We start from the raw sequence: 10535 nt of genomic DNA on the forward strand, positions 1-10535 counted from the left end.
TGACAGTTTCATAATTTCCTAGTCATTTTTAAGTTCTGTGTGTTAACCACTGTACAATGCTGCTTAGCATGTTTGTATGGTGCCAACATAATTAATTGAATGTATCTCTTTTCATTTATTGACTGTATGCATTTTGTCTGTCAGTGTTCGATGGCTGCTGGTGTTGGGGAACCTTGTTAACTGCTGTGCAACATCGCTTAGGCATTGCGTGATGGAAAGCAAATTTACGATTATATATCCTTTTTGACCTTTACACTTTTACATATGCTCTGTTTGTTTTGAGTCTGATGAAGGTCAAGTTATTTGGATGAAAGTGCTTTTTAAATTACTCTTTTTAAAGCTAACAACTTGTTCGATGTGCTTTTAGTCTCTTCGCCTGCACCATTACACTGTCTCATTTTTGTTTATTGGTTTTTGGATTTACCTGGTTTGTTGTCTGTTTGCAGGAGTACTGTCTGCTTCCTGCCTGGGCCCACTAATCCAGGTTTGTGTACTGGCAATAATATACAGCTGTCAACAAATGAAGGGGAGGTTGGATGTTAATGAACAGAAAGTGTGAATTGTGTACTGTTTACTTACATTTCAAACCTTGATAAAATTACTTCTACACTTTGTAAGTCTAACCTGGCTGACACCTACTAGAGGTAGGGAAGTCTACATTGCCATTGTGATTTCCTTTTCTCTACCAGTTATCATTCACAGTTGCAATCCATTAGCAACAACCACTGAGGGAGTGCCTGGACTATGTTTACATCTGCTACATGGAGCAAAGTATTTGGGATTCAGCAATTTTAATGAGTTCACACCTGATTTGCATCTGCACCATGCTCACAGCCCTGAATCTGCACCTAAAAAGCAACCATTTAGCTAGGGAACCTGAAGGTAAGAAAACTTGTTTATGTGGAGAACACAGAAGAAGATATTACTTTGGGATATACCTGCACAAAAGACTACTGACCTTGGGAAAGTATGCTTGCATTTTTCAATTATATACTGCATATGCTGAAATGCCATTAAGAAAAATCTCTTAATATTTATACATATCTGCATTAGCAAATGCTACATTTATCTGTATCCATTACTCAGAAGATTATGCATAGCCTTATTAACTGTCATTACAAGTGCTAATATTACAACTATCTTTCTCTGTACTCTCTTCTATTGTTATTTCCATGAAATGATAAATGTCCTATATAGTAAAAGACACAGGGGTGTTAGCCTTCTAGGATGGACCATACACACCTCTAGGGGAGTGCTGGCCACAGACAGACATGACTGACAATAGTTTAGCATTTCAAAGATGGTTGTACAATGGAGAAGTGTTGGACAAGTAGTTACTTACCCTGTCAATGACACACACACACACACACACACACACACACACACACACACACACACACACACACACACACACACACTCTCTAACCTTTTGTGTCAGCCTAGGCTTTTTGCCCCCCCCCCAACACCCTGTGCAAGTGATGATAACTGTGCCATATTTTTGTTTTCTATATTTTGGATTCAGGGTTACATAACATTTGTGTCTGATCCTCAGGGTGCATAGCTGATTTTGTCCTTAGTTTATCTGTGTTTGTGTTGTTATTTTGCTAATTGTACCTTTGACATATTTTAGTCTTAGAAAGTTGGACAGTTGATAGAATCAAACAGTTTTTGCATCAGTATTGTTAATGATCTTGTGAGGGTTGTGAAGTCTGAAACTGAAATGTGTCTCATTACTTTCTAACTTCCCTCTTTAATGATTTTCCAGTACAAAAGTATGGTGCTAAACTGAGGACATTCAGTAGCCATCAGACAGTACTTTTGATAGGTATAACTGTGTGAATCTTTGATGCCTGATGCCTACTACTTGATTCAGGACACATATAGTCACATACGTCTCTGCTGTCACATGTTAAAGTCATTTCTGTGCAAATCACCTACCTTTTAATTGCTAAAGAATAGGCCATTCATTTGTATTATTACACAATATACTCCAGGTTCAACTTTTACCTTGTAAATCCAGCAGTTGCAACAGTTTTAGTTCATGCCTGATGCAGTCTGATGCTAGCAGTACACAGCCAATACATGGAAAAGTAAAGTTTGTGAGCCTTGCCTGGCATCATCATTACTATATGTATGTGCCTATGAGGAAGGTTTTACCCCCTTAGGTGATTGTTCTGTGCATTACCTTTTAGCCAGTTTGAGGGCATATTGAGCATGTCTATGCCTGCAGCATCTGCTGGTTCCCCCTCTGATTCCTCACCTGCTTGAAGCTGTGGTAACCTTGCCATTGGTGGTGGGATGTGTGCTCCTTTCCCTTGTTGATCCTGCTGAAGCTGTTTTCTCAGGATAATGTTGTGTAGCATGGCACAGTGAATATTTCAGTACATGTTATACTGCATTGCTCTCCCAAATGTATGTAGGCACCAGAACCACGACTTCAACAGCGCAAACTCACACTCTATGATATTTCTGGTTTGCGCATGTTCCTTATTATGGCATTCTTCAGTGGGTGTGTGTGTATTTCTGATGGGTGTCATCAGCCACAGTTCAAGCTCATAACCTGCATCCCTCAGTAAATAACCATGTGGGATATCCCCCCTACAGAACATGTGATACAGTTGGGAGGTGTGCCAGATATGTGAGTCATGGTAACTACCTGGGTTGCCAGCACACATGTTCAAGATGATTCCCTTGGCATTACACATGACTTGGCAGTTAATAGAGTGGAAGCCCTTTCTATTTATGTAAAATTTTTGCTGTTCCCTGGGTGGTGCCTTAATTTCTATCTGTACAATCTATGGCACCCAGTACTTCAGGGTAGTGTGCTACATGGTAGAACTCTTGCATATTTGTGGCCCTGTCATCAGGAGTATGGGGAAAATATATGTGGTCACTGGCATGTTGGAACATAGCATTCAGGAATTGATGGAGGATCCTGGATGTTGATGCCTGTGACATCCCCACCATTCCCCCTGTTGGTCTCTGAAAGCTTCCTGTAGCTAAAAGTCTAAGTGCTACACATACCTTTGTCTCCACTGGTATGGGTTCCCCTTAGTTTGCCCTGGGTCTGAGTTGAGGACGACAGAGGTTCCAGAGTTCCTTTAGTGTGTCTCTATCTACTGTATATCACTCTATAATTTCCATGTCATGCAGATTGTGATAAGTTAACTGGGGTCTGAAAACTCTTCTCCTTCTTGGTCATGGTCTATTAGCAGCAGCAGTACCACCCACACATGAATTAAAGCATCAGCAGCTCCTAACATTCTTTCTGTGTAGATTCCTTTCCGTGCCTGTATTCTAATCGGTTTTGGAATTCGCAAGGAAAACCAGCCCTGAGTCTACACAGTTTGTAGCTTATTGAATAGCTCCTCCATCTTGAATTGGTTGATTAGCATACAATTCTGCTGCTTATGCTGTAATTAGTGTGTCACGGTGTTTACCTTGTTACCTTGTTTGCATGGCTCTACACATCATGTAAAGCCACTTACTGCTGCTCACACAGTGTAAACAGACCATGTTGGATTTACTGAATCTGGATGATAAATTAAAAATAGTAGAATCTCAGAGTTAATAAAAGATACTACTTGGCTTCCAGAAATTACTCTTGTCATAAAAATAAAACTAAAGTGCCAAAACTACCTTTTCGTATTCAGTCTGTAAGATATGTGAACTTACCTTAATGTAAAGGCTGAATTCTGTAATAAGGTGTTTTTTAATTATATTGAATATTAAAATGCAAAAACTGAGATTGTAACATGTTATCAGTAAACAATGGAGTGATCACGCAGTCACAGTACACAGTGAAAATTCTTACATAAGAATTTTGTGAAACTTCACATAACACAGTGTTGTTCAGGTAAAATGATATATCCATTACAACAATAGACAGGATTACTGCTGCGACAAGTAAAATTAAAATATACAGTTGTGAATTCTCCGGGATCAGACAACTTAACCATTAGTTTCAGAATCAAGGAAAACCAAGCCTGGTCCTAGCAATCATGTTAAGTATTAGCATTTGGATATATGGTGACCTATGGCTATAAGTTGTAGTGGTACCAATTCATCAGTGGGGGAGAATCACTTCACACCCAAACTGTTTTAGGTCTCTCAACCTCATAAGTATTGCATATAAACTTATGGAAAGAAACAGAATGATACTTATCCAAAATCATGACATGACATTTAGTTCTGTCACATATGGCACAGTATAGGTTTGTTAAAGCAAAATCTTGCCATTTGAAACTTGTGTCTTTTTTAAAGAATTAAAAGCATTACTTTATAGAGGGCTTGCATTGCATGTTGCTTAGGGTGACCTTATTAAGGTGTTCAGCAGTCTTCTTCTTGACAAACTAAAAGCATAAAATGTCAATCCATAATTGTTATGAGTAAAGCTGTTATGGGACAAGACCAGCTTATTAAAATGTATATTAATTTCAGTTTATTAATAATGCTATAATATAATTGTTAAAAAGCAAATATAATTTGTATGCAGGGCTGGGAAAAATACAGCTTCATAAGCCCACAATATTGTTGTTTTTTTAACTGCATTCTTTTAGTATGTAATAAATAAAATAGTACATGTTGCATAAAGTGAGGCATGTAGTTATACAAAAAAAAATTGTTAGCCTGACTCCTCCAGGCTAAGACTGCGCTGTTGCTAGAGCAGGTTTAATACTTCCAAGATAAAAAAAAGACCCTTTGAAAGCAGGTGAATCATGTATAAAAAGGTGTTCTCATAAAGTCTAAGGCAAAAATCACAAAAAATGAAAACATTTGCAAAGTTTTCTATAGGACACAGTCATTATAACGTCATAAAATTGCATGAGCAGTTTGATAAAAAAAATGTATAAAATTACAGTTTTTGTATGTAAAGTAAAAATGCTTCATCAAAATTTATAAAGACTAACTCCCAGTGCTGTAAAAATAAAAGTTCTATTTGCACATCCTAAAGTGTTGTTCCTGACTAGAGGCATATAAGGTAAATTCTTAATGTTATTTATTTATGACTATAACAACTTGATGCCATGACTCGGATCTGAACTTTGGTATTGCTGCAGGGCAGTCCTGAAATAGGGCCCATCACAGATTTTCTGTAAATTCCACACTGCTTTGTATGGAATAGTCAGAGACTCAGATGTGCAACTATTCAGGGTGTGCAAACATAATAGCCTTGGCAGGGAAATTATTTTATAAGGGGAAAGGGTTGCTTTGTGTTTTTTCTTCTTCTTCTTCTTTTTTTAGACAATTTTAGCAAATATCAATCTTAGCAAATATCATGCATCTGGAGCATTTCTCCCCGGGCCTCCGCTGAAAACAGGCTCTGTGGAACCTAGTCGGACTTTCCCGGTCAACAAAATGTTAAATAAATAAATAAATAAAATATAAGTGCATGACTGTGTTTTTGTTTGACTGAGTGGTTGTAAGATATACAAGTAATAGTGAGAGGACCCCACAGTAAATGAGTATAGTAAATGTATGTGCACATACAGTAAAGGACAAATTAAGACAAGGAGGCACCTTGTGTCGAGGGCGGTACCCCCGGGATTGAAAGGTAAGAAGTATGAGAGACGTATTTTTTCTATCAATGTATTACTGTATGAGAGAAAGAAAAGAAAAAGTTAAAAGCTAAAAATAAAGTTAAAACAAGTTCATGAGCCCACCACATGATTGGAACGTAGACTGTAAAGTTAAAACAAGTTCATGAGCCCACCGCATGATCGGGACGTAAACTATATACTGTTAAAACAAATTCATGAGCCTACCGCATGATAGGGTGTAGAGGTATGCATTGTTAAAATAAATTCATGAGCCCAAAAGCATGCTGGGACTTAACAGTGTGATTGTGTAAAAGTACCCTCAGAGGGTCCGAAAGAGTGCTCAGTTCTGCACACAGTACCTATCAGCCCCGTTATCCCGACCACAATGCTGGATCTGTAATTTTTGAGCTCGCGCAGGGCAAAAGCAAGGGGGTACTGTAGGAAAAGGCTGATTGAAACCTGTCCTCTGTTGCTGCACTGTGACAGGCTTCCTACCCTTCCCTCCCTGTATGGTGTGTGGATTACTACAGTTATGTTTCTGTCTTTGGAATTGCCAGAATCCAGGAGTTGTAAGGTAAGCCTAACATTTTTATTACTACGGATTTATAAAATAAGAAAAATGGGAGCAAAGATAAGCAAGCAAGATCAAATCCCTGAAAAGGGAACACCTGCATATTTTATGTATTTTAATTATAGGAAGGAAAGTTGTAAATCTCTGTATGAAGCTCCATACTGACTAGGTCAAAAAAATAATACAGAAGTAAATCTTAACCCTCTACTGCCAATAGATCAAAATGGGCCCTACGTTAAGATGAAAATAAATTAAAAGAAAACCCCATTTCTGGTGGACACTGGAGCTACTAGGTCAGTGCTAAAAATTATTTCAGATAGTCAAATACCAGTATCAAAAAAAGAAAATAAAGGCAGTTGAAGTAACAAATACTATGGTTACGTATCCTGTTTCAGAACCTATCCCCATTTCTTTAGGTCCGATTGAAGAAAAACATTATTTTCTTCTGAGTACTACTGCACCAGTAAACCTACTAGGAAGAGATTTGTTATGTAAGCTGGGTTGTACTATTTACTGTACCCCAGAAGGGGTTTATCTAAATGTTCCAACAGAATCACAGGAGGAAGTATTGGCAGTTTTAGCAGAAGCTGAAGAACAGTCTGCTGGAAGCATACAGGCAAATAAAGAGTTACTACAGCAGGTACCTGCCAACATATAGGCTAAGCATGCAAATGAAGTAGGTATACTGAAATTAGCAGAACCAGTAAAAATCAAATCAAATCATTCAAAACCTCTCCCCAGAGTTCCACAATATCCACTAAAGCCAGAAGCAGAGCAGGGAATCAAACCTGTAATTCAGTCTCTAATATAGCAACAAATAATAATAATACTAGCTAAAAGCCCTTGTAATACTCCTATTTTTCTAGTGAAAAAGCCAGAAAAGGATACTTATAGATTTGTCCAAGACGTAAGGGCTGTAAATAATGCAGCGCTACCTACTTTTCCTGTTGTTCCAGATCCAGCAACAATACTGACTTGCATACTAACTACAGCTAGTTACTTTTCTGTGATAGATTTATGTTCAGCATTCTTTTCTATACCTATTCACCCTGACAGTCAGTTTCTGTTTGCTTTCACTTATCAGGGACAGCAATATGCATGGACAGGCTTGCCACAAGGATATACTGAATCTCCTTCATTATTTTCTCAAATTCTAGAAAAATATTTGGAGAATGTGACATTTCCGGGTAGGTCCATGTTAGTACAATATGTAGACGATTTACTAATATCTTCAAACTCCTTTCAGCAATGTCAGCAGGATACCTTGCATCTTCTGACTATCCTTGCAGAAAAGGGACACAAAGTGTCTAGAGAAAAACTATAATTGTGGTCATCTCAGGTACGTTATCTTGGTCATTTAATATCCCAGGGTTCCACTGATGCAGTATCTAAGGCCCCACATTCGACTACTCAGAGACAGCTTAGGTCTTTCCTAGGCATGACAAAATACTGTAGACAGTGGATCCCTAACTATGCAGAAATTGCCAAATCTTTGACAAATCCTTTAAAGCAGGATACAACAGAGCCTCTCCTTTGGAATAGTGAAGAGGAAATCTCATTTCAGAACTTGAAGCAAGCTTTACCTACTGCCCCAGCTTTAGGGTTACCAGACCATGATAAGACTTTTATTTTATTTTGTCATGAAAGAAATGGATTTGCACAAAGAGTACTTGTCCAAAAACATGGGGACAGCTATTGTCCATTGGCTTATTACAGCACAGCACTTGATTCTGTTGCAAAAGGTTTTCCACCTTGTTTAAGGGCAGTTGCCACTGCTGCCATTCTAGTTAATCTGGCACAATCGTTGGTGCTTGGGAATGATCTCACAGTAGCTGTCCCTCATTCTGTATCATCTCTTTTGCTTAAAATGAAAACTCAACCACTCTCGACTGCACGTCTAACTAGAAATGAACTTATACTTCTTTCTGATCCATCTGTTTCTCCGATCCGCTGTCCTGTTCTAAATCCTGCAACTCTGTTGCCTACTGCTGAGGATGGTGAAGAGCATGATTGCGTGTGTGTAACTAACTATTTGCTTTCTCCTAGGGAGGACTTAAAGGACACTCCTATACCCAATGGTGACATGCATCTGTTTGTGGATGGTTTCTGTGGAAGAGATCAAACAAGAAAGTTGATCTCGGAAATAGCAGTCTGCACCGAGGAAACAATATTGTTGCAGCAAAGATTAGAGGGTGTTCACTCTGCTCAAATAGCTGAGCTAGTGGCTTTGCAAAAAGCCTGTGAGTTAGCAAAAGACAAGGTGACCAATATTTTTACAGACAGCTGTTATGCTTTTGGGGTGGTACATGACTTTGGGCAACTTTGAAGAGAGAGAGGGTTTTTAACCTCTTCAGGAAATCAAATTAAAAATTCAGGGTACATAAAATCATTGTTAGATGCACTTTTGTTACATAAAAAGCTGTCTGTAATCAAATGTTGTGCACATCAAAAGGGGTTAAATGTTAGAAAAGGTAACAACTTAGCAGACCAAGCTGCTAAACAAGCAGTAGTAAAGTGATGTAAACACCTTTGTATGTTGACAAACTCCAACAGTAATGATGTGTTTTGATTTTGCAAAGTTGTCAGCCTTTCAAGCTGAAGCATCACAGGGAGAAGTTCTGAGGTGTCTCAAGGATGGATGTAGAAAATCCTCTGATGGCATATGGCGACATCCGGACGGCCGACTGGTGGCGCCTGCCTCTTTGCTATCTTACCTGCTAAGGGCATATCATCTACCTGCCCATACAGGTAAGACAGCTTTATTTAATCAAATTACCTGAAGTTGGTATGCCTCTCATGTCTCCTCTTTGATACTTCAGTATGTACAAAATTGTAGTATTTGTTTGGAATATAACATAAGCAAACATGCCAACAGCAAATCTGCATGTTTGCCTCCACCCTGGGGACCTTTTGTTAATATACAGCTGGATTTCATCCAGATGCCTAAGACTAATAATTTACAATTTATTTTCGTGGTAGTATGTATGTTCTCAGCATGGGTGGAAGCTTACCTATGTCGCAAAGCTGATGCAGTCACAGTTATTAAAAAATGATCTGATTATATACTGAGATCCGGTATACAGCATTGTTAATAGTGACCGTGGAACGCGTTTTAATAATAATCTGTTTAAAGAGTTATGTAAAGCTTTTAATACTAAGCTGAGTCTTCACTGTCCCAACCATCCCCAGTCATCTGGATTAGTGGAAAGGGTAAACAGGACCCTTAAAAATAAAATTTCGAAGATTTGTGCTGAAACCCATTTAAAGTGGCCTGAAGCCCTTCCCTTAGCATTGAGGAGTATGAAAGCCTCACTAAATGCCACCAGAAAATTGAGTCCATATGAGATATTAATGGGGAGACCCATGGCCCTTCCAGCTACCCCTCCAGTAGGAAATGCCGATTGAACTTTGTCAAATGATGCTGTGATTTCTTATTGTAGGAGACTCCTCAAAATTTTGCAGCAATATCATCGAACAGTAATAGCAGCATTACGAAAGTCTCCTGACCAACCTTGTCATCAACTACAACCAGGGTGACTGGGTATATGTAAAAGCTTTTCAGAGGAAAAACTGCCCGAGCCCGAGGTGGAAGGGGCTTTTCCAGGTCCTACTCACCACTTTAACCGCAGTTCGCTCTGCAGGATTACCAATGTGGATCCATTCATCTCATTGCAAAAAGACCTGTCATGTAGGGACCCCAGATGATTCATCTCAGCCAATAGAGGGAGATCGAGGTGTGACAGATAAATCATCTGCCCAGTGAGAAGGCCAACTTCAGTAGCAGTCCATGATGAATCCAGTGACAACAGGTACTTTTGCTTTGTTTCTGCTGCTGTTCTCTTCTATAAACTGGTCAAGATAAAACAGTTTCTTGCTGGTCCTTCGGCAATATGCCAAAAATCTAAACAAAAAACTGCTGGATATGTTCGCATATACCTCATCATTCCAAGGCAGGGATTCTCATGATTCCCATCCCTGCAACACAGGTGTCATTTGAAAAGGACCTTAATGACATTAGCTTAACCTGGTATAATGTAACTGATTTTTCAAAGATTGTGTCTCTTCAACTTGCGACCACACATCATGGAGACACATGTTATGCCAGAAATGGGACTGGGAAAAGCAAGTGTAATGACACCAGGCGTGAAAGTTTGTTAGACTCTTTGCATTTAAAAAGCTATGACTGGGGGCATGGCATGGGCATGATAAGTGACCGTTACTACATCTATGGTAATCATGCCTACCCCTGCTTGCCTAAAAACTGGTCTGGATGTTGGTTTGTAGGCTATATTACTCCTGCTATTCAACATTTCGAACACCCACCAGCAGGTAGAGTGATAAATAAGCGAGAAATCCACTGGACTGAGCAAGTATTTACAATTTTTAATCCTGGGTATAAAGTGCAAAGGACAATGCTTAAAATC

Source organism: Protopterus annectens, chromosome 1.part0 (assembly GCF_019279795.1).
Source record: "Protopterus annectens isolate FY-2018-M chromosome 1.part0, PAN1.0, whole genome shotgun sequence".
NCBI lineage: Eukaryota > Metazoa > Chordata > Ceratodontiformes > Protopteridae > Protopterus > Protopterus annectens.